The 24,975-nt window shown below is 43.3% G+C and overlaps 1 pseudogene across 1 annotated transcript; it reads left to right on the top strand.

Moving 5' to 3' along the window:
- The first annotated feature begins 12,422 nt into the window (after positions 1-12,422).
- LOC146667242 (uncharacterized) lies at positions 12,423-21,538 on the top strand (annotated as a pseudogene). Its single transcript, XR_014912031.1, has 2 exons — positions 12,423-13,321; positions 19,163-21,538. The product of XR_014912031.1 is annotated as an uncharacterized LOC146667242 (transcript).
- The last annotated feature ends 3,437 nt before the right edge of the window (positions 21,539-24,975 follow it).

Below are 24,975 nucleotides of genomic sequence, written 5' to 3'. Positions count from 1 at the left end.
CACTAGTGTGGTGGCGTCGCTTTGTGTTTCACCTTTGTTTACCTGTGGGCGGAAATAAATCATTTGTTTTCTGTCACCTCGCTTCCGGGTTGGTTTCTGCGCCTGTGTCCATCCCTGTTCCCTCGTGCCGTTGAGCCGTGACAGCAAGTCACACTTGTGCTTTAGATGCATCAAGAAAGTTTTTACAGAAGCAAAAAGTTCGCAGAGAATATGGAGAGCACTGCGGACACAGACTCGTCACACAGATGTGAAGTATGCAGCTCAAGACGAGGTGTATTACAAGCAAGTGGCCTGCCCTGAGTAGAAGAGACCAGGAATTGTTATTGGTCAAAATGGACCAGTAATAACACGGCCTGCACCTGAAAGAACACCTCTGAAATTAATTAGAGCAGAGACTATAAGCCAGGGCTTCTCATCCAACACTGGTGTCTGACCTTACCAGCTCAAACCTGTAGCTGCACAGGGTAGGATGACATCATATTAGACCCTATGGATAAAGAAAGAAACCAATGAGCTAAAATTCAAACCTCAGTGTGAAACTAGATAAATTACGTTATTCAAAGGAAGTGAAATACAGATGCAAATTAAACAAACTATATCACAGATTTATGAATGAACTGTTCATCACTGCCTTTGTTACCAGTTCAGGCTCTGGTGCTGGGTTGGGGTGTATTCTAGAGATGGCACGATACCACTTTTTTATGTCCGATACCGATTCCGATATCATAAATTTGGATATCTGCCGATACCGATATGAATCCGATATAGTGTTTTTTAATCAACAAAACTGTTTTTTTTTTTTAAATATCTTGCTGCATTTTGTATAAGTTCATACTCAAGTTTAAAACAACAACTACACTAAAGCTATTCTGTTATACCTGTATGCAAAAAAAAAAAAAAAAATTCATAGTTCAGCAATACTGATCAATCTAATAAACTTAAACCTACACCATCCTCCCTATTCTGGTATTTTAAAGAGTACTTAGCGTAAATATTAAGCAACCTAACTAATAGGGTTCCAACTCCCAGGAACAACAAAAATAAATAAATAAAAAATAGGGAACCACCCCTCACGCTCCACCTCATGATGCTTAATCGACGTAATCAACCTTAATTTGATGCAGTGTGAAAAAAAAAATGCACAGAAATCAATTATTTTTCAAGAAATATTAAATAGATTCAACATCTTTCTTCAACAAAATTGCAGACTGCACAGATGGTACCTTCCCAAAGGAAAAAGTACTATATTAGACTTAATAGTTACTATATACAGTAATTGACTTCTATTCATTTTACATCAAATTAAAACTTTGGGTGTCAGATAATTATTTATTAAAAGCTAGACATTTTAAATGAGAATAAGAAAGAAAAGTATGTCTTTGTGCCCTCTTTTCCCTGTTAATGCCCTATCGGCCCCCCTGGCTAAACTTTGCTAGATCCGCCCCTGCACAGTTACCAGCCGTCAGCTACAAAAGATCCTCGAGTAGAAAGTAATATTAAATAAATTCTAACAACAGCTTATCAAGCGCTGCTGTTGTTCAGCCGCTGGTTTCCTCTTTCTGGTGCAAAGTGGGCCAAAAACAAACCAGAGAGACGGAGTCGCGACAGAAAAGCCGATCAGCTGATCATTAAGCAGTTTCATGATTGAAGTAGCAGCAAGAAGAGGCAGTCGCTTGTTAAGCTTTACGCAGGAATGTTTTACAAACATTCAGAGATGGACTTACACACTTGCTTTACTTCTCTCGGGGATAACTTTGTCGGAGATGAAATGCCGGGTTGCTAGCGAAGCTCCACATGCTATCCAGACCACCGACAGGTCACAAATGCCACAGCCGCTCTATCACGTGATGCATACTGCTCCGACGTGCTAACGTTCTGAGGTGAGTTACGCGTGTTGCAAGTTTTATGAGGTGCTTTCGTGATATTTAATGGATCGGATTACATTTTTTATTTTTCTCCGATATCCGATCCAGTAATTTAGGTCAGTATCGGACCGATACCGATACGTAATATCGGATCGGTCCATCTCTAGTGTATTCACTCATCTTTAACATCACACTGAGTCAGCGTCATGGCCAGGCCTCAGGAGTCTGGTTCCACTCCTGCCCCTGTTCACAACGACAGCACCAAAACACATGTCAGCTGACACGGAGCAAAAGTCTGCAGCCACAGAGGCACAAGAACTGAGTGTTTTCTGCCAGGACTCTTTATGATCTTAATGGAGAATCAGATCCCCCAAATTTCATCATGAGAAAACAAAGACCTCCTCAGAGGCTCAAACAGAGCCTACCGACGCTAATGACAACATACCTGTGATAAACAACTGTCTGACGTTGAACAGCTGCAGGTTTTCTTTGGTTCCACAGCAGCACCAGCTCGACAAACCTAAGTCCAATAATCAATTTAGGATTATTGGGCGATATATTCACGCATGCTTTTTGGTGGGTGGAGCAATGTAATCATGTAATCACGGACTGATTTAAGAAGTCTAAACACGGACAAATTAATTGCCCCCAAAAAATATAAAGTCGACAATTTGGATTTTCTTTGGCTTTAAACCAGATGAAAGAAGTAAACCCAAGGACGTAACCAAAGCGGTGTGCCACTTGTGCAGACGTATAGTGCAAGCAAAGGATTCAAACTGTCAGGGTCCTGGGTGTGAGCGACCCAGGGTCTCTGGGCAGTTCTGGACATGTGTATTTTTGGTGCTGCTACCTGGTTTGTGGGTTTGTGTGTGTGTGTGTGTGTGTGTGTGTGGGTGTATGTGTGCTGAGCACTGGTCTACAGGAGTCTTCAGGCCTGCTGGGTGTGTCCTGCCAGGTGGCTGGCCACGCCTAAGGACCTCACAAACCTGCAGCTGATCTGGTTCATCCGGGGAGCTACATAGGAGTGTAGCTGAGAGCTCCTCAACGCGGGATCATTAAGTTACACTCCAAGTTAGTGTGTGTCTGCATATTGCCGGTCGTGTTTGCCCACGTGAGTTGGTGTTTGATGGCTGCCTTTGTTGTGTCCGTGAAGGAGGAGCGTGGAGCAGAAAAGGACACGCACGGGGTGTGCAGAAACACGGGAGTGGCGAGCACGAGCACGGACGTTGGAGTGAGACACGACACGGGAGTCTAGGGAGCTACGGGAATTTATTGTGTACTTGTTATTTACTTCACTGTAAATAAACGCACTGCCTTCATTAAAGAGTCCAGCATTTGGGTCCAATACCAATATCCCAGTCACAACACACAATGCTAAAAACCAAATAAATGCAGTGAACGAGGCAGGACTGGGCCCACAGATAGGGTGCTTTGCACATGCAGTTAATTTAGCATCCCAAAAGGGAATTAAAGTGAGTAAGATGGACCGCCTCCTTGGGAGGATAAGAAAGGTGGTTTCCTACTTCCGCCGAAGTTCAACAGCTGCTCATGTGCTTAAGACCAAGCGAGATATGCTACAGCTACCTACTCATAAGCTCATACATGATGTCCCAACAAGGTGGAACTCCACTTATGTTATGTTGGAGCGTTATCTTGAGCAGCAGACAGCTATATACTAGGGCTGCTCAATTAATCGAATTTTAATCACGATTACGATCTGGGCTTTCAACGATCATTAAAAATGACTGAGCCGATTATTAGCCCCTCCCTCATACTTTACTCTCGCGCTGCTCCGTGTGGTAAATCAAGCGCATCGCTCTCCATTTCGAACACGCATCACGACAATTAAGAGGACCCGAGGGAAGCTCGGAAAGCTAAGCAGAAGTTATTTGGAGAGGAGAGTGACTGCCGTTGGTTGAAAAGAGAGGTAAAAAAAAACTTCAGTTGTGTGGAAACATTATGGGTTGGCGGAGTTAGACGTGGATGAAGTAGACAATGTGTAAACTTTGCTACGATGTAGTAGCTGCACCACAGAGCAACACTGCAAAGTTCACTAAACATAGATGTTTACATTTTTCATTTATTTCTTATATTGCAAACATTTGCACTGTTATCAGTATTTGCACACTATTTTATATTATAGTGTGTCATTATTCGATACATTGTTATTGTTAACCCTTTAAAGCCGGTCAGAGCAGCACACTCCGTTTTGTGTAACTATTTTTAACCCTTGGATGCACAACCTACCAATACCTACACTCTTCCACGAGTGGGGTCAAAAATGACCCCAAATAGAAACAATGCATTTTGCTATAAACTCGGTTGTTATTCTTCAAAATCTTTAAAACAAAGAGTTGTTATATTTTCATATTTGAGATATTCCTCATAAAACATGTTTGTGACATGAGGCCCTTTGCATTTTTATTAGTTTTTTCATTAATTTTAAGAAATTGCAGTTTTTGTATCACTTGTATCACTTTTGTATGCTTGCTCTGCATATACTGCAGAAGCTGGGTCTTCCTTCTGAAAGGCACAAGTTGTTCATCCACTGTAACACAATCACTGAGGATGAATTTCTGCCTGCAGTTGACCAGGAACAGGCCCCATATGTAGCAGAAAGCTGCCATGTGGTTTGTTTTCAGTCGGTAGGCTCTGGTCCTCTTGTCATCAAAGTGCAAGAAACGGCAAATATCTTTAAATCTTTGAATTGACATAGTGGCCTTGTACAATGGGTTATGCAGAGGACTCCCAAAAAACACACTGACTGGTACATCCCAGTTCTTCTCACTTCCTGCGAGAATGGTCAATCAAATGAAGGCCAGGAGCTTATGTTTGATTATATTTTTCCACTCTTTTCCCCTGTCTGTGGCTACTCTTTGTGCCTCCATGTTTGTGCATGTCAGCACCTCTTCTATTAAATTATCAGACATGAACATCTTCCATGCATCTATTGGGGAGACAGTACTAAACCCAGGTGCAAGCCCTGGCCAACTAATTCAGAATATTGTGGCTAGAGCAGTAAGAGGGGCTCATTCTGTTAGACTCAATATTCATTTCCTCTTCAGAGGACTCATCAGAGGACTCCTCTGTATCTGACTGGCCTTGTCCAGCGGGGGTGGGGTGGGGTGGGGGGGACAGTAGTCTGGGTCCTCTATATCTGAGATGTCAGATTCTGAGTCAGTGCCTCCGATGGGCTCTTCATCCCATCCGTCCGGGATCATTTATAGGGCAAGGTCCACAGGGATCCTAGCTGTTCTCATAGCAGCCATGTTACTTTAAATATTTAAAAAAAAATCAGAAAGGACAATGTTTGAAATGCACAGGAAACTATAAATAGGGCTGTACAAAAATGGTCCTCAGGTGCGCATTTGCTGTCAAAATAAAAGACGTGCACCAGATAAGAAGTTGGAACGCTCGTTTGCGTACATTAGACGTTCTGGAGGAGGACAGACATTTGTTCAGAACTCTAAAGATGTCGAAGAAGCAAGCTCCGTAAGCAATTACTTTGGCGTTCCTCCACCGCTAAAGAAGCGCGTATTCTATTAATTTCCGGGAATACTTTTATTTTGACAGCGAACCACTTATGTGCAGCCCTGACTATAAATCATGTATGTTACTGTGTAAAAATTAATTCTTGATCCATAAGATGTGTAAGTGGGACAGTCAGAGTTGCTAAGAATGAAAGTTTCATAGAAGATTCCATAGGAACTGCTTGGGGTCATTTTTGACCCCACTTGTGGAAGAGTGGAGTAGTGATACAATAACGGCATTTTTTTTAATTAATGAAAAAAATTAATAAAAATGCAAATGGCCTCATGTTACAAACATATTTTATGAGGAATACCTGGAATATGAATATATTACAACTTTTTATTTTAAAGATTTTGAAGAAAAACAACCCATGGGGTCATTTTTGACCCCACGTGTGCATCTAAGGGTTAAATCCCTGTAGAACCTGAACCGCGTAAGCTAGCGCAATAATGTTTTGCATATGAAACCGGAGGAGTTGTACGTACATCTTATGCCATCAGCTTGTCCTCGGTCACGGTTTCCTTCCACATAAAGCTTTGCAAAAATTGCATAAAAAGCGCTTGCAGGAACAAAAACATAATATTCCAGAAACACGCTTTGCTGATCCATCAGCTGTTCTTAACACTTCCCACTTTGAAAAAGACGTCAACGCGAACTATCGCATTTCCTGCCCGAAACCGGAAGTGACGTCATTTTCGCAGAAAATGTAGTTTTTTACTTGTAGGCCTTAAAAGCCTATACTAGTGTTTTTATAAGTCATGTTTGACTTTTCTGAATAGTTGCTGGGATGCTTAGAACTCGAATTCCACAGCTGGAAATAGTTTATTTTGATGCACATGTTGTTTTCTTTGCAAATTTGCATCATAGGATTGTTTTTTTGTTTTTCCTGCAGTATATAAAAATTGCTGTATCTCCAAAATAAAACTATGAAGACACTCAAAATAAATTTCCTGTTGTTGTAAACTATTTTTACAACTTTTTTGTATTTAAAGTTTTGAGGGATAAACCTCTTAAATTTCTCCAAGTAGAAATATATGTAAAAAAACAAAACAAAAACGATTTTCAATTTTTTTTGTAGTTTATTGCACTTGTTTGCTGTGCTGGGTGGCTGTGGCTCAGGTGGCAGAGCAGGTCAGCCACTAATCAGAAGGTCGGTGGTTCGAGCCCAGGCTGCCTCCTGGCTGCATGCCAAATATCCTTGGGCAAGATACTAACCCCATGTTTGCCTACTGGTGGTGGTCAGAGGGCCCGGTGGCGCCAGTGTCCGGCAGCCTCGCCTCTGTCAGTGTGCCCCAGGGCAGCTGTGGCTCCAATGTAGCTTGCTATCGCCAGTGTGTGAATGACTGAATGTACTAGAAAAGCACTATACAAATGCAGGCCATTTTCCTTTTGTTTGCAATTAATGTAGTTACTATGGACTTAATGCATACATATTATTAAAATATGGGCTATAACAGTTATATTGATGTATAGCAACTTGAAATACTCCCACAAATGGCACTACAGCATGTAAAAAAATAATATAAGCTCTGGCGGACTTGGTTCTATGGTAGGTCTTAAAGGGTTAAATAAATATTGTCAAATAATCGTGATCTCAATTTCAGTGAAGATAATCGTGATTATCATTTTTGCCATAATCGAGCAGCCCTACTATATACTCTGCATTAACAGACAAAACCCTGAAGAAAAATGTCAGAGACATCGTCACCTTGTCTGATGATGATGTTAGAGTGGCAGAGAAGGTCCTCCAGCTGCTCAAACCACTCAAACCACAACTCTGTTGAGCAGTGAAGCTGCACCATCTGTGTCCATGATCCTGCTTCTGAAAACAAGGATCCTACAAGCCATGGTCCCAAGTGAGGAAGACAGCACCATCACAAGAGATGTCAAGACTGCCATTAGAGAGGACCTGAAGCACAGATACACTTCACCACCAGCCCTACAGGAGGACCTTCACAGAGCTACTGCACTTGATCCAAGGTTCAAGTCCCTGTCTCACCTAGACATGGCCCTACGCCTGAGGACATACAGTGATCTCACTACTGAGACTGTGAGCAGTCTTGGAACTGCAGACTGTGAAGAGGCAAAGAAAATAAATATTTAGAAATTATATATTTTTTATTTTTAATGATAATGTTTTTCTTCAAAGTTATTTCCACATTTGAATGTCAATGAAATATTTAAAAATAATTGTTTTAATCAATAAAGTAACTTTCCCTGTAGGGTCAAGCAGCACCAACAGGAGCAGACACATGTCCTCCTCAAAAGAAGCCGGCAATGGCAGAGCTTTTTGGTGACGCCTTTGTACAGAAGGACATGGGCAGCAAGGCTTTTGACACCATCAAAGAGGAGGTGGCATCCTATGAGGCAGCAAGTGGCATTCCAGTGGATGGTGATCCACTGACGTGGTGGAAAAGTAATGACTGTAAACACCCTCACCTTGCCATAATGGCAAGACGCTATCTGGCTGTGCCTGCCACTTCAGTGCCTAGCGAGAGGGTGTTCTCAACAGCAGGGGACATCGTTACAGCAAAGAGGTCTACACGCTCCCCAGAAAATGTAGACATCCTCATCTTTTTTTTAAAAAAAATTGAAGTTATAACCTCACATCTGCTTTGCTTTCTTTCTTCTTTTTTGATGATGTGGACATAAACTAGTTTTTATTTCATTCTCCAAATGTTCAAAGTAAGAAGCAATGATACCTTAAATTGCATTTTAAGTTGTTTTTGATTGTATACACATTAAAGGAAATAATTATAATGCCCTATAATGCACCTTAATTTGTTTTTATATAATTGTGTGGAATGATTCTACAGTTGAATGTTTTTTATAGGGAAAAACATACTTAAATAAATAAACGGACAGTTAAATTTGTCTTGTCTTTTTTTGCTGATCTGAAAATTGATCTGATCCGTGAGTTTTTTGATCCGTTGCACCACTAGCTAGAACATACTTTAACAGCTAAAATTCAGTTGTGAACCTTCCTACCTTTGTGAATGTGACCTACAAGCATACTTTAACAGCTAAAAGTAAGTTGCAAATTGTCCTACCTTTGTTAATGAGAGGTAGAAACTTGAACGGGTAAAATGAAGTGGCAAACCATCCTGGCTTTATAAATAAGAGCTACAAACACACTCTGATGGGCAAAGTTAAGTGGTAAACCGTCATATCTACTTAAATTTGTCCTGGAAGTATTCTGTGACAGCAGAAATGTGCATAAACTACTTAAGGTAGGACATTTCGCCAAAGTAGGATGGTTTGTCAGAACACCGGTGTGACGGTAGAGCAGTATGGTCACATAAGTACAGACCTCCCGAAAGCCAACCAGATAAACTCAGCTAAAACACGAATTAAAGCTTGAGGCAAAACAACTTTGGAAGATGAGGGGAGGGACAACAAAAGCAAAGAATAAAAAATCCCCAGAAACCCAAGGTAAAGACATAAAACACCTGAACAACGAGGACAAGCTAGCACCCGAAGCTAATATGGCTACCTTTCAAAACGGGCTAGACTGTATTAGCAAACAAATTCAATCCCTCCAAAATAGGGCTGCTCAATTAATCGAATTTTAATCACAATTACGATCTGGGCTTTCAACGATCATTAAAAATGACTGAGCCGATTATTAGCCCCTCCCTCATTTATCCGCGACACCTTAAAGGCCGGTCCATGAAAATATTGTCGGGCATAAACCAGTCCGTGGCGCAAAAAAGGTTGGAGACCGCTGATTAAGAGGACCCGAGGGAAGCTCGGAAAGCTAAGCAGAAGTTATTTGGAGAGTGACTGCCGTTGGTTGAAAAGAGAGTTTAAAAAAAAAAAACTTCAGTGGTGTTGCACACTATTTTATATTATTTTTTTAAAGTCATTGTTAACCCTTTAAAGCCGGTCAGAGCTGCATGCTCCGTTTTGCGTAACTATTGTTAAATCCCTGTAGAACCTGAACCGTGTAAGCTAGCGCAATAATTTGTTTTGCATATGAAACCGGAGGAGTTGTACTTACATCTTATGCCATCAGCTTGTCCTCGGTCACGGTTTCGTTCCACATATAGCTTTGCAAAAATTGCATAAAAAGCGCTTGCAGGAACAAAAACATAATATTCCAGAAACACGCTTTGCCGATCCTATCAGCTGTTCGTAACACTTCCCACAGTGAAATGATGCACATGCTGTTTTCTTTGCAAATTTGCATCATAGGATTGTTTTTTGTTTTTCCTGCAGTATATAAAAATTGCTGTATCTCCAAAATAAAACTATGAAGACACTCAAAATAAATTTCCTGTGGTGGGAAACTATTTTTTGCAACTTTATTGTATTTAAAGTTTCGAGGGATAAACCTCTTAAATTTCTCCAAGTAGAAATATATGTAAACAAAACAAAAGCGATTTTCAATTTTTTTTGTAGTTTATTGCACTTTTTTGCAATTTATGTAATTACTATGGACTTAATGCATACATATTGTTAAAATATGGGCTATAACAGTTGTATTGATGTATAGCAACTTGAAATGCTCCCACAAATGGCACTACAGCATGTAAAAAAATAATATAAGCTCTGGTGGACTTGGTTCTATAGTAGGTCTTAAAGGGTTAAATAAATATCGTCAAATAATCGTGATCTCAATTTCAGTGAAAATAATCGTGATTATCATTTTTGCCATAATCGAGCAGCCCTACTCCAAAACAACCTGAAATCGGACTTCATAACATTCAAAGAAGAAATTACCGGTCAAATGAAACACGAACTGAATAAATTCAAAGAAGACATCGACCAGAAGTTTAAGAACATGACTACTAGGGCTGCCACAAAAAGATTATTTTGATAGTCAACTAGTCACTGATGATTTTTGCAATTAGTTGACTAATCAGATCATTCATCCGCTGGACGTAAAACGTACAGCTTATTGCACCAGCATGCATCTGCTCTTAAATAACTATCATTAGCTTACAGCTTGAAGTGTTTAAGGCATGTGCTAACTAAAAATAAAGACGAGATGATAATTTAAGATGGCGCCGGTGAGGTCGGCTGCCGTCACGACTGCTCCGACCACTTTTTCTTTGTCTTTGTTTTTTAAGTTAGTTTTCAGCGTTTCTAAATCGGCAAAATCATCACCATTGGGTACATTAGGTATGACAGTGACACTCTTGTTTCTATTGGTTTACAATGTACTCACAATTCGAAGTTTTTAACTCCGGATCCGAGCTGGCCGAGTGAGATCTCGAGGGAGAACAAAGGGAAGCGGCGGCGGCCTAGAGGGAAGCGAGCCGGCGTCAGGAACAGGCTGAGAGCTCGTGCACACCGCACACCTCTGCCTAGCATCCTGCTCGCCAACGTCCAGTCACTGGAGAACAAGCTTGACGACCTCAGGGCCAGGATAAAGTTCCAGAGAGACATTCGGGACTGCAATCTCCTCTGCTTCACCGAGACATGGCTGAACCCAGCGGTGCCGGACCACGCCATCCAGCCGGCCGAGTTCTTCTCGGTTCACCGCATGGACAGGACACGGGACTCGGGGAAGTCAAGGGGAGGCGGCGTGTGTTTAATGGTGAACAACAACTGGTGCAACAGTGCGAACGTTGTTCCTCTCACACGCTCCTGCACACCAAATCTGGAACTACTGCCCATCATGTGTCGTCCTTTTTATCTACCTCGGGAATTTACATCGGTCATTGTAAGTGCCGTTTATATTCCACCACAAGCGGACACGGTCACCGCCTTATGCGAGCTGCATGAGGCACTCACACAGCACCAGACACAACACCGGGACGCTGCGCTTATTGTGACGGGGGACTTTAATAGCGCCAACCTCAAACGCGCAGCGCCGAACTTTTATCAACACATCACCTGCCCCACCAGGGGTGAAAGGACACTGGACCACTGCTACACTACGGTCAAGGACGGCTACAAGGCACAATCCCGCCCCCCGTTTGGCAAATCTGATCACGCCGCCATCTTCCTCATCCCAAAATACAAACAAAGGCTGAAACAGGAAGTTCCGGTTCAGAGGAAGGTCGCACGCTGGACGGATCAATCGGTGGCCGCGTTACAGGACGCACTCGATGACGCAGACTGGGGCATGTTCAGAAACAGCTCCGACTATGACGTCAACGTGTTTACGGAAGCGGTTGTGGGATTCATCGGGAAACTAGCGGATGATACCGTGGAGACAAAGACTATCACAACGTTTCCCAACCAGAAGCCGTGGGTGGATAAAACCATCCGCGACGCTCTGAGATCCCGCACCGCTGCCTACAACACGGGACTCATGACGGGGGACATGGACCCGTACAAAGCCGCGTCATATAACGTGCGGAGGGCGGTGAAAGAGGCGAAGCAGCGCTACGGGAGGAAACTAGAGTCACAACTCCAACAGAGTGACTCTAGGAGCCTGTGGCGGGGACTAAGGACAATAACGGACTATAAAGCACCAACAACCGGTATGACGAACGCGGCCGTGACTCTGGCAGACGAGCTGAACACTTTCTATGCTCGCTTCGAGGCTGCAGCTAAGGTCTCCAACAATGCTAGTGTTAGCGGCGCTAACGGCTGCAGACAGGAAGATACTGCCAGCACTGGAAACGTGCTCGTCATCTCCGAGCATGAAGTAAGGAGAGCCTTCAAGAGAGTGAACACCAGGAAAGCAGCAGGACCAGACGGCATCCCAGGTCGTATCCTAAGAGACTGCGCATACCAGCTAGCTCCTGTGTTCACTGAGATATTCAACATCTCTTTATCTCAGTCGGTGATCCCCACATGCTTCAAAGAGTCCATCATTGTTCCTGTCCCGAAGAAACCCCACCCTGCTTCTCTCAATGACTATCGCCCTGTAGCCCTCACCTCAGTAGTGATGAAGTGCTTTGAACGCCTGGTCAGAGACTTCATCATTTCTTCACTACCAGACACACTGGACCCACTACAGTTCGCTTACCGTCCAAATCGTTCCACAGACGATGCCATCTCTCATCTCCTCCACACATCACTCACTCACTTGGACACTAGAAGGGGGAATTATGTTAAAATGCTTGTTGGGTTTAGAGTTTATTATTGTCATTTGTATTAGGAAACATTTAATCATATATGCTTAGAGGTGTATAATCAATTGTGTAGTGATAAGTTGTGTGATCTTTAACAGGCTACAGAGGCTTGGTGTGTATTCCACACTGGAATGCACACCTGCATCTTGGGGGCATGGGAAGAGGTCGCATCTTGTTTTATTGTTTTATGGTAGGATTAACGTAGCTACATTTGTTTTAGTCTAAGTGCTTTTCTGTTTAGATGAACTGCTGGACTTCCTTACCGGGGGGGTCTAGTCTACCCTCTTCCTGACCAAGGATGATTGCCTTCGTGCTTTCATGTTGTTATATGACCTTTGACACACACACACACACACACACACACACACACACACACACACACACACACACACACACACACAGTATTCTTTGTTCACATGTATACCTATGTAAGATGTTATATGTTAATGACCCTATGCATATTCATGTAACCACAATAAAAGGAGTGCTGTGGGGAAACCTGGCTGAGAGTCTGACAGTGGTCAAGTGGTGGAACGACGCTTGGCTCCAGCCAGGTCTCCCTCATGCATGAGTAACCAGAGAACTTTGGTGCCTTGAGTCTTGCTTTTGCTGCGTAGCAGATTGTCCTTAACGTTCCAGCGAATAGGTTTATGTTACAAACCTATCATTAATTGGTCCTTCGAGAGCCGGATCCCTGGAGTCGACGTTCACCGAGGGGAAAAGAGACACACCGAAAGACTGACGTCAGCCAGGACTTATAGAGGTCCTGCAACAAAGTCCTGAGGCGTGAGAATTCGTCATCGGGCCGGTGGATTAGCCGTCTGTTTTTTTCTCCTCGATGGATGGCGATTGATGGGATTCGGGACTGACGCTACACGCAATAAGCAACTCCAAGTAAGAAAAAAAAAAAAAAAAAGAGTTTATAGCTATAATTACGTCTTCACCGCTCAGTGGGGTGTTGTCCGTGGCCGCTTAGTGGGGCTAAAATTCGCCGTCTAAGTGGGGCGATGTACAAAGCCGCTCAGTGGGGTTTTTTTGTACAGAAGCATTAAGTCGCAGAGTTGCGCAGTTCGAACTTTTTTTGGTTCGCCGTCTTAGTGGGGCGAAATACAGACCGCTGTGTGGGGTACTGTAGTGAGTCCTCCACCGCTCAGTGGGGTGTTGAGAAGTTCCGCGGAGTCCATTTGTGCTGGACGATAGGCCTATTTCGTGTTAATTTTTTGTTGTTGTGTGAGTGTGTTTGTATGAGTGCGTGCAGAGCAGAGCACGTGGTCTGTGATGTCAGCAGTTGTTGTTGTTGTTGTTGTTGTTGTTGTTGTTGTTGTTGTTGTTATTATGGGTTCCCAAGCTACCAAGAGTGTGCCAGAGGGTGACGAGAAGTTTATGATGAAATTCGCTCCCGGTAGCGCAAAGTATTTAGGACATTGGCGCAAGAAATATGATTTTGAAGGTAAATTGGTTGTAGGACAATGTCAAATGTTAGTAGACCAGTTGACAGTGAAAGCAGCCTGTGCGACAGGGAAATTGAAACAGGAGCGAGAGTTACAACTGGCGTCCGCTAAATTGTGGTTAGAGCAGGCGCAGAAAAGACAGGAGGCAGTGAATGCAAAGAGAGCAGCTTTGCAGGCATTAGCTGTGAAACCTGAAGATGAAACGGTGTGGTCTACTTCAGTGGTGCTGACGTTAAAGGACCAACAGCGTAGAGCAGCATTAGAGAGAGAGAGAGAGGTCAGAGAGGAGGAAGAAAAGCAGGAGCAGGAGAAGAGAGAGAGAGAGGAGGAGGACAGAGTACGGCTGGAGTTTGGGGATGCCGCAGCAAAATATTTAAGTCCTTATAACACTAGATCCAAATCTAAAAGCCATGAGGCGAGTGCATCTGCTATGCCTGCCTCCCCTTTCCATGATACCTTTCCCATGGTGGAGGTCGCGAATCCCCATTTTGGTGTTGAGGATGACCGAAGCCGTGTTATTTGTGTTTACAGGCCATGGACTGAATCTGAATGTGCAGAGGCATGTAAAGATTTAGGAAACCCGTTGACTAATGTTGATGAATTTATCGCCCGACACAAGCAACTCTGCTCCTCGTATCGTTTAAACGGTCAGGAAACAGAAGCCACCTTTAAGAAGTGTCTCACATATAACTGGGCTCGGGTGCGAGGCACCTACACAGGGAGGGATGGTAATACCGTCCTACCCTATGGCCATGCAAATTTAAGAGGCCAAGTTGACGGGGTTTATGAGCGTCTTAGAAATACCTTTAAAGCTTCTGTAGATTACAACAAAATTGCCCAATGCATTCAGAAGGAAGGAGAGGATGTTCATGAGTTCAGGGCAAGAATAGAGGAAGTTTTCAAAGAACATAGTGGCCTTGAAGAGAGTGCAGAGAAGGCCAGCCCATATCAGCAGCAGTTAAAACATGCTTTGATGAATGGTTTCCATCCACGCATTGCTGCTCTCATCAGGAAACAAAATGTCAATCAGAACACTGATGGGTCCGTTGAATGCATGAACTGGGCCCGCCATGCACAGGAAGTTATTAAAAATAAAAAAAAGAAGTCACAAAACACTGAGGCCGCTGCCTTTTTAGTAGATGAAATTTTGTTTCAGGGACAGGCTGGAAGAGGGCAAAACAGAGGCAGGAATAGGAGAGGTAGAGGCCCATGGCGACCCCAGGATAACCGTGGTAAAAGAGATGATAAGTGCTATGCATGTGGGGAAATGGGCCATCACGCAAGGGAGTGTCCTGATCGCATGCCTGAAGAGTATAAACGCCCTGATCCAAGAAACCCTTATTATAATAAATGACTAGCACCTGTTGACACTGCTAACACACATACATGTACAAATGATCCCTTACTTTGCCAGAATTTACAACAGCCTGTGTTTCAGACTCTAGATTTGACTGAAGTATTGTTAAATCTGTCAGGGAAAGAAGTAAAACCAGTTCGCACGTTAACTGTGCAAGGCAAAACTGTTCAATTTCTGTGTGATTCAGGTGCAGATAAAACTGTTTTAAAAGATCATGTGTCAGGAGTTGACCCTTCAAATGGCACAATTTATGTGAAGTCTGCAAATGGTCAGTTAAATCAGCATAGAATCTCTAAACCAGTCTGGATTAGAGATCCTACCACAGGAGAGGCAGTTCAGAGTTCAGTTGTAATGTGCCCAACTTGTCCGGTGAACCTCTTGGGAAGAGATATGATGATGAAACTTGGAATTTCAATAATTCCAACATCCATTGGGATGATAGCTGCAGGAAAAGGTGAAACTGCTGAGACAATGGTTCATCAGGGCAGTGGGGATTTGCATTATTACTGGACACTTGACCTGTCGGCCTCCAGACCTGATCAAATAAACTGTAAACTGTTAGCTGCAGCTGAGGAAATGTTGACAACTAGCCATGACATACAGCCACCAGATGATTTGCATGTCACACTGAGATTTAAGACCATGCCTGGGCCTGATGAGGCCTACACAGATAAAGTGCTGAAATTAGGGCCACAGAGAATCACCATAAAAGCGATATATACTGATGGTGAAACCATGGCTGGATGTAGTGTGATCCTTTCTGAAGCTGCACAACAACTCTTTACAGGGCAAACACCACACATTTCACTGACAAAGAGTGTCACAGCCGAGTGGACAGACTTAGCATCTTTGGTGAGACAGGGGGAGAGTGTTAGAATGTGGCAGCAAGCTGGAGGGGGTTGGGAGACAGACATCCAGCACAGCATCTTTCGTAAAAAGCTGGGATGGGTGACACACACTACACCACAAACACATTTAAAGGGGAGTGAGAATGACACAGCAGAATGATATGTTGTAGATGTCAAAGATCACCCGGAGCTTAAACAGGTCCCAGAGAAGCTCTGGTCTACTGGGAAGACTGATGTGGGGTTAATAACAACAGCGAGTCCAGTAGTTATAAAACCCAAAACGTCTTTTAGGCCAAGAGTGAAACAATATCCCTTAAAGCCTGATGCAGTAGAAGGCATTAAACCAGTAATAGAGGATATGATTAAGGCAGGGATACTAGTTGAAGCTCCACAAGCAGCATGTAACACACCCATCTTCCCAGTTAGAAAGGCTGATTCACAGTCGTGGCGCATGATTCAAGATTTAAGAGCTGTAAATCAAGCAGTGGAGAGTATAGCTCCATGCGTCCCCGACCCCCACACCTTATTAAATCAGCTTAAACCAGACATGACACACTTCACCGTGGTAGATTTAAGTAATGCTTTCTTTTCCATACCAGTACATGAGAATTCGCAAGGCTGGTTTGGTTTCACGTATCAAGGCAAAAAATACACATACACCAGACTGCCGCAAGGTTTTTGTGATAGTCCTACAATTTTCACACAGAATATTACAAATTGTCTGTCTGATTTTGTGATTCCATCACATTCACAGATGTTGGTATATGTCGATGACATTTTAATTGCATCCAATTCAGAGAAGAACTGCAAAGACATATCATTGGCATTGCTGACTCACTTAGCTGAGACAGGTAATAAGGCCTCACTTTCAAAGCTACAGTGGGTAAAGACAGAAGTGAAATTTTTAGGACATCTGCTTAGTGCAGCAGGGAAAAGCATACACCCAGAGAGGAAAACAGCTATCTTGGCAGCACCTAGGCCAGTGACAAAGAAACACATGATGCAATTCCTAGGGTTGCTAAATTTCTGTCGATCGTGGATGCCCCATTACTCTGAAATTGCGCAGCCATTATTAGATATGATGTACAGTAAGCCTTTGGCTATGTCAGAAAGTTTAAGTTGGACCCCTGAGGGGGAGCAAGCTTTGTGCACGCTGAAACAGATGCTGACAGGAGCATCGGTTCTAGGGCTTCCAGATTATAACAAGCCTTTTGTTCAAACTGTTGACTGTAAAGGACATTTTATGACATCCATGTTAGCACAAAAATGTGGAGGTGGCATGAAGCCAGTAGCTTATTATTCTAAGAGGCTGGATCCTGTGGCTTGTGCCTTACCTCACTGTGTGCGATCTGTGTGTGCAGCCGCTGAAGCCGTAAAGTGTTCTGGTGAAATTGTTTTGTTTCACCCTTTGACCCTGCTGGTCCCACATGAGGTTGATGTTTTATTGCTGCAGACTAAAATGACATTCTTGTCACCTGCCAGACACTTGTCTTTAATGTCACTGTTGCTCTCCCAGCCACACATAACTATTAAGCGGTGTACTACTTTGAATCCCTCTACATTGTTGCCCACAGAGGAGGAGGGTACACCACATGTGTGTAGTGAGCATGTGGAAACACAGTGTAAACCTAGAAGTGATTTAACGGACATACCACTCACTGAGGGCAAGATTTGGTTTGTTGATGGTTCCAGTTTTAAAACAGCGGAGGGAAAGACTAAAACAGGCTTTGCTGTTGTGGATGATGTGCAGGTCATCCGTGCTGGGCAGTTATCACATTCCATGTCTGCCCAAGCAGCTGAGATAGTGGCTCTGACGGAAGCCTGTAAAGCAGCTGAAGGGCAGGCAGTGACTATATATACAGACAGTCAGTATGCATATGCTACACTTCATTTCTTTGCCGCTCAGTGGTCAAGACGAGGCATGACAACTTCAACAGGGAAACCTGTGGAGCATGCGACATTGTTGCAGGCCCTGTTGAAAGCAGTCTTACTGCCTAGTAAAGTTGCAGTTTGCAAATGTGCAGCACACACACGTGGCACTGACCCCATTGTACTGGGCAACGCCTTTGCAGACAAAATTGCAAAGGAAGCAGCCCTTGGAACACATGGGGTTCATATTCTGGCGGCACAGGAGCAAACTATGCCCATCACACATGATGTGCTGGCAGACATGCAGTCACACTCACCTCCAGCTGAGAAACAGCTGTGGCTCACTAAAGGAGCAAGCCTGAGAGGTGATGTCTACTATCTTTGTGATAAACCTATATTGCCTAAGAACCTATATAGGACTGCTGCAATTTTGAGTCATGGACTCTGCCACGTCTCGACAACTCAAATGGTAGCAGCAGTTGAACGGCAGTTTTTCACACTGGGATTCAATGCTTATTCAAAACATTTTTGTAAAGCATGTTTGATATGTTGTAAACATAATGCTCAGGGGAACCTTAGACCAAAACGAGGAAGGTTTCCCAGACCCAGCTACCCATTTGAAGTAATCCATATGGATTTCATTGAGTTGTCTAACTGTAACACCTACAGGTACTGCCTGGTGATTGTGTGCCCGTTCTCAAAGTGGGTAGAAGTTGTCCCCACTAAGAAAGCAGATGCTATTTCAGTGGCTAAAGTAATATGCAAAAATGTGATCCCAGAGCATGGGATCCCCCAGACTATTTACAGTGACAATGGTCCTCATTTTGTGAATGAAGTAATTGAGAAAATGTCACAACATCTGGGGATAACACTGAAAACGCACTGCTCATATCACCCCCAGAGTGCAGGGCTGGTTGAAAGGACTAATGGCACAGTAAAGCTGAGACTCAGGAAAACAATGGAGGAAACAGGCAGAACATGGGTAGACTGCATTGAGCTAGTGAAAATGTATATGAGAATCACGCCAACTGATAATGGCCTAACGCCTTTTGAAATAATATATGGCAGGCCATTTAGAGTTCCAGTGTTCTGTAATGATAATGATAAAGCAGAAGAAGAAAACACACTAGCAGACTGGATGATTAAAATGCTGAAAAGCAAAGAAGTCATGAGTGCAAATAATCTGCCAGATGATTCTGTTTCTGTACAGGAAGAACGTCTGAAGCCAGGGGACTGGGTGCTGATAAAGGTCATAAAGAGGAAGTGCTGGTCAAAGCCACGGTGGGACGGACCATACCAGGCTCTGCTGACAACACCGACAGCTGTGAAAATTGCAGAACGACCCACCTGGGTACACCAAAGCCACTGCAAGAAGGTGACACACATCCAGGCCAGCTCGGAGTAAGTGGCAGGAAGACCGGGTACAAAGGGGGGGGAAAGCCTCCAGGGCCCCTCGTCTCAATCCGGTGAAGAAACCAACTGAGCCACAGGTACTCATCAGAATGGCTGGTAAAGTGTTGTCTACCCTGCTGGGTGTAATGGCTTTGATGTCATCATGGTCAGCTGTGGAGACCCTGTATGTTCAAGGAAACCACACCCAATACCCTCATGGCTATTCTACAAACTTTTGGTGGCAGTTTATGAATACAACTGCTCACTTGAACAATAGGACAGACTGCTATGTGTGTGCTCATATGCCGTTATCCGCATATACATCTGGACTGTGGCCGTACAGCATATCAAAGGACAGGAGTTGGTGTCTGTTGGGCTTAGCAACTCATCCTGGCAACAGAGTCCTCTGGTCCCAGGCCAATTACAGTACACCTCTGAACATCACCTGGAGTAAGTCACCACTTCTAAACATGAATTGTTCTGAGCAAACTGACTTATTGGCCTGGCCTCAAGTGTCAGACCCACTGCCGGACATAATATTGCTGAACAAGCTGAATACAGCCCAATTGCCGTTGTGTGTGATGAACAATGGATCATTGTCAGTGGGGGAGTTGCCGCTTCACTTATGTGGATACATATACACCTACTGCCCTCCAGAGGATGAGAGCAGGTGTATGAAATGCTTGACCGATGCAAAGTGCGCTGAGAACTTGACATTAAGGAGGACTGAATGCAAGTCCAACCGGGCTTACAGGATACCAGTAAAGGCAAAGAGTCAGAAGTGGACAGGATGTTCAAGGACGGTGCCGAGCAGTAAAGGAACAAGAGTTTTGGCTGATTGGTATTTCCTGTGTGGACATAAAGCCTATCTATCACTCCCTGAGGGATGGGGAGGATTGTGTGCCGTGGTGAAATTATCCGATCATGTCTTCTTCATGGACAGAGTTGAACATCACCCTAGCAACCGACAGAAGCGTGAGGTGAATTTAGCCTCACCTGACTCGTTTGGAGTGACAGTAGACACTGGAGTGCCGTGAGAATTCCGCATTTGGAGTGGAGGGGCTAAGTTCTTCCAAAGTTTGATCCCAAACATCGGAGTTGCAGAGGTGCGGGATCATGTGGAGATCAACCGATATGCCCTACTGCGACACATTAATCTCACTAAGACTCTGGGAACAGCCTTAGCGGAGGAGCAACAGGCCATCAGAACGATGGTACTGCAAAACAGGCTGACCCTAGACTTGATAACAGCATCACAAGGAGGAGTGTGTAAGCTGATTGGAGAGACGTGTTGTACGTTTATTCCGGATGGATATACGACTGGAGGAGACATCTATGAGGCACTGCAGAACTTAACTGCTCTGCAGAAATATGTGGCAGACCACACATCAGGAGGAGACGCGTCACAAGGCTGGATAGCCTGGTTGACATCTGGACCATGGTGGAATATGTTCTTACGGTTTTTGACTCCCATTCTTACATTATTGGCATTGCTTTGCTTGTTTACAGGTTGCATTTTGCCATGTGTAAGATCGATGGTGAATAGAATGATTGCTAACACCTTTACCAATTACATACTGTTGCAGCAGAGTGACATGGATGCTACGGCTAATATGTGTGTATGAAATGAAGCCTGCACTGAAAATGTTGACAAGTGGTGTAGAGCTGAAGATATATATACGCTGTATAGCCTTAAAAAATGACAATACAGGGTGGTGATGTTGGGTTTAGAGTTTATTATTGTCATTTGTATTAGGAAACATTTAATCATATATGCTTAGAGGTGTATAATCAATTGTGTAGTGATAAGTTGTGTGATCTTTAACAGGCTACAGAGGCTTGGTGTGTATTCCACACTGGAATGCACACCTGCATCTTGGGGGCATGGGAAGAGGTCGCATCTTGTTTTATTGTTTTATGGTAGGATTAACGTAGCTACATTTGTTTTAGTCTAAGTGCTTTTCTGTTTAGATGAACTGCTGGACTTCCTTACCGGGGGGGTCTAGTCTACCCTCTTCCTGACCAAGGATGATTGCCTTCGTGCTTTCATGTTGTTATATGACCTTTGACACACACACACACACACACACACACACACACACACACACACACACACACACACACACACACACAGTATTCTTTGTTCACATGTATACCTATGTAAGATGTTATATGTTAATGACCCTATGCATATTCATGTAACCACAATAAAAGGAGTGCTGTGGGGAAACCTGGCTGAGAGTCTGACAGTGGTCAAGTGGTGGAACGACGCTTGGCTCCAGCCAGGTCTCCCTCATGCATGAGTAACCAGAGAACTTTGGTGCCTTGAGTCTTGCTTTTGCTGCGTAGCAGATTGTCCTTAACGTTCCAGCGAATAGGTTTATGTTACAAACCTATCAATGCTCTTCATAGACTACAGCTCTGCATTTAACACCATAATTCCCTCCACACTCACCACCAAGCTGGAGCATCTGGGACTCAGCTCATCTATGTGTCAGTGGATCTCCAACTTCCTAACTGGCAGACCACAGGCAGTAAGGATGGGCGGACATGTCTCAGCCTCCACCACTCTCAGCACTGGAGCCCCCCAGGGGTGTGTTCTGAGCCCCCTGCTGTACTCTTTGTACACATATGACTGTGTGGCCACTACCAGCTCCACCACCATCATCAAGTTTGCTGACGACACCGTCGTGGTGGGCCTGATCTCTGATAACAACGAGACGGCCTACCTGAAGGAGATTAGGAATCTGGAGTACTGGTGCCAGAGGAACAACCTCCTTCTAAACGTCAGTAAGACAAAGGAGCTGATAGTGGACTTCAGCACTAAGCAGGAGAGGAACTACCAGACCCCCGTCATCAACGAGTGCCCAGTGGAGAGAGTGGACAGCTTCAAATACCTCGGAGTTCACATCACGCAGGACCTGTCATGGTCCTGTCACATCAACACCGTGGTGAAAAAGGCCCGACAGCGTCTCTACCACCTCAGACGCTTGAGAGACTTCCAACTGCCCTCCAAGGTGCTCAGGAACTTTTACTCGTGCACCATAGAGAGCATCCTGGCGGGAAACATCTTAACCTGGTTCGGGAACAGCACCATGCAGGACAGACGAGCTCTACAGAGGGTTGTGCGGTCAGCTGAGTGCACCATCCGCTCCGAGCTCCCTGACCTGCACTCAATCTACAGCAGGCGGTGCTGGACCAAGGCCAGGAAGATCGTGAAGGACCTCAGCCATCCCAACAACAGACTGTTCTCTCTGTTGAGGTCAGGAAAGCGATTCCGCTCCCTGAAGACCAACACAGAGAGACTGAGGAGGAGCTTCTTCCCGCAGGCGATACGGTCTCTCAATCACACCACCACACAGTACTGACCCACACATATGGTTCTTACACACACACTGGACTTTCTGGACTTTGGTTTTGCACAACACTGGTCACTATATTCTTCATTTCCGGTTAATACTTGTACAGCTGCTGTTATTGTGTATATATTTATTTATATTTAGATTTCTTCATACATTCTTATATAGTTCTATATTGTGTATTGTGTATTTTGTTGTACAGTTATTTTATTTTCAACTTTAATTTATATATTTATCTTTATCTTATTCTTCCCAGTTAAATTTACCCTTCATTCTAATTTGTGTTGTACAGTTATTTCATTTTTAACCTTAATTTATATTTTATTCCTTCCTAGTTAAATTTACCCTTTTTAATTTTTCATATTTATTTCCTATCTTATTCATAGCCTTTTCCTTTTTTGTTTTCTTTAGGTCACGAGCAGTTGTCCAAGCATTTCACTACATATCGTACTGTGTATGACTGTGTACGTGACAAATAAAATTTGAATTTGAATTTGTTAAACTTTCAATGAAATTTGCAGATTGGTGGACTCGGTGGAGTTTAATAAATTCTGCCATCTGTTCTTTCTATGTAAAATATAACAGGATACTGGTGTAAATTCTCTACCATCTCACACTTCTGTTTAATCAGTTCTCTGTTTGACATTTATTCATCTGTGTAAAAACTCTAACTTTAATCTCAGCCAAACCAATTTACTGAGGAACAACTAACACACTGAAAAAAGCCAAACAATAACATTTTTAAATGATCTGAGTGACTTATATATCATGTTTAACCTGAGTAGCGAAAGACCTCTAGCTATCGAGCTGGTGGGTCTCCGAAAACGTCAGAGCACTTTTGCAACTGTGTGATGTCTTAAAAAAAACGAGCAGATATTTAAAGTTTACATAGCTATGAGTAGTTTTATGGACAAAACCCACCAGGTCATTCAGTGTTCCCTTAGTGCTAATGTATATAAGAGATGTTGGTGTACTATAACTGAAGTAATGTTGTTAAGTCCTTAAAGTCATATTCTTTTATTGTCGTGACTGTATTTGAAGCTATTTTTATTTTTGTATGATACCTGATTTATATGGAATATGGCTGAAGTAGAGCTGGGCGATATGAGATTTTTTCATATCACGATATGTTTTTTTCATTTCAGGCGATAACGATATATATCACGATATAAGCCAAATAACTATATTTGTAAGATTTAAATGTGCCGTTGCTCACAAGTAAAATGTGAAATAATCAGCAGCTTGTTTTTATTTAAATATTTATTTCCCATAATAAGTTCAACAGGGTAGATGTACTTAAGGAACATGAGACTTTTTCAGATAAATAAAGGCAAATATTGCAAACTACACAAAAGGCAGCCGCTAAAGCGTTTAAGTTTCAAAATAGAACAAACGAAACAGCCTAATTTGTCAATTCCACTTAGAAACAAAATATAAATTCTAAAAATAAATCTTAGTTTGTTTTACAGAAGAACAGACAAAACTGACTAACTTTTGTCAATATCAAATAAACTGAGAACTAAAAGGAAATTCTCAATCTCTCCTTGTTGTATAGCTGAGCTTTTTAAACAGTTTTAACAGTTACTTTAGTCTGACAAAAGCCGAATGACGAATTAGCGCTTCCAGTCAGAGACTGAGGCTACGTCCACACGTACACAGGTATTTTTGAAAACAGAGATTTTCCGTTTTCGTTTTAAAAAATAATCCCGTCCACACATAAAGGCAGAAATGAAGGAAAACGCTGCTATGAACATGCCAAAGCAGCAGGTGGCGCTAGATTCCTAACCGTGCAGAAATGTTGGCCAATCAGAAGTCTAGAAGCCTCGGTGGGAAAAAGTAAACAAAGCTGGGGCATAGAAGCAGAACCGAGTCGTCTGTGTGGACGGACAGTAACTGTGTGTATATGTAAGCATTTAAACACTGCAGAGAGTAGAATTAACAGTAACTGTATTGTAGAAATTCATTTCACCGAAACAATAACGTGGCGCACAGTGTGACGCATGCACCAGTTTATTGTATTTCCAGACTTGCTTTCGGCACAATTTACAGTGCACGCTACTCTGTTTTTTGTCAGACTTGAAATAGCCGAAATACCTTCACACTACGGAACTTCTATGGCTCTTCCGTTCGACAATCTCTCCGGCATTGGAACCATCATCTGTTTTCTCTTCGGTCACGCTCGGTTGATTTTTCTAGTCAGCACACTCATTTCCTCCATTACGCACTGGCTCCATTACCCGCTGGCCGCTTCCCAAACAAACACACGTGCGGC

This window comes from Rhamphochromis longiceps, linkage group LG6, assembly GCF_057381845.1.
Source record: "Rhamphochromis longiceps isolate RC_006_pf linkage group LG6, R_longiceps_female_GT1.1, whole genome shotgun sequence".
In the NCBI taxonomy this organism is placed as follows: Eukaryota; Metazoa; Chordata; class Actinopteri; order Cichliformes; family Cichlidae; genus Rhamphochromis; species Rhamphochromis longiceps.
This window is presented reverse-complemented; position numbering and strand designations above follow the sequence as displayed.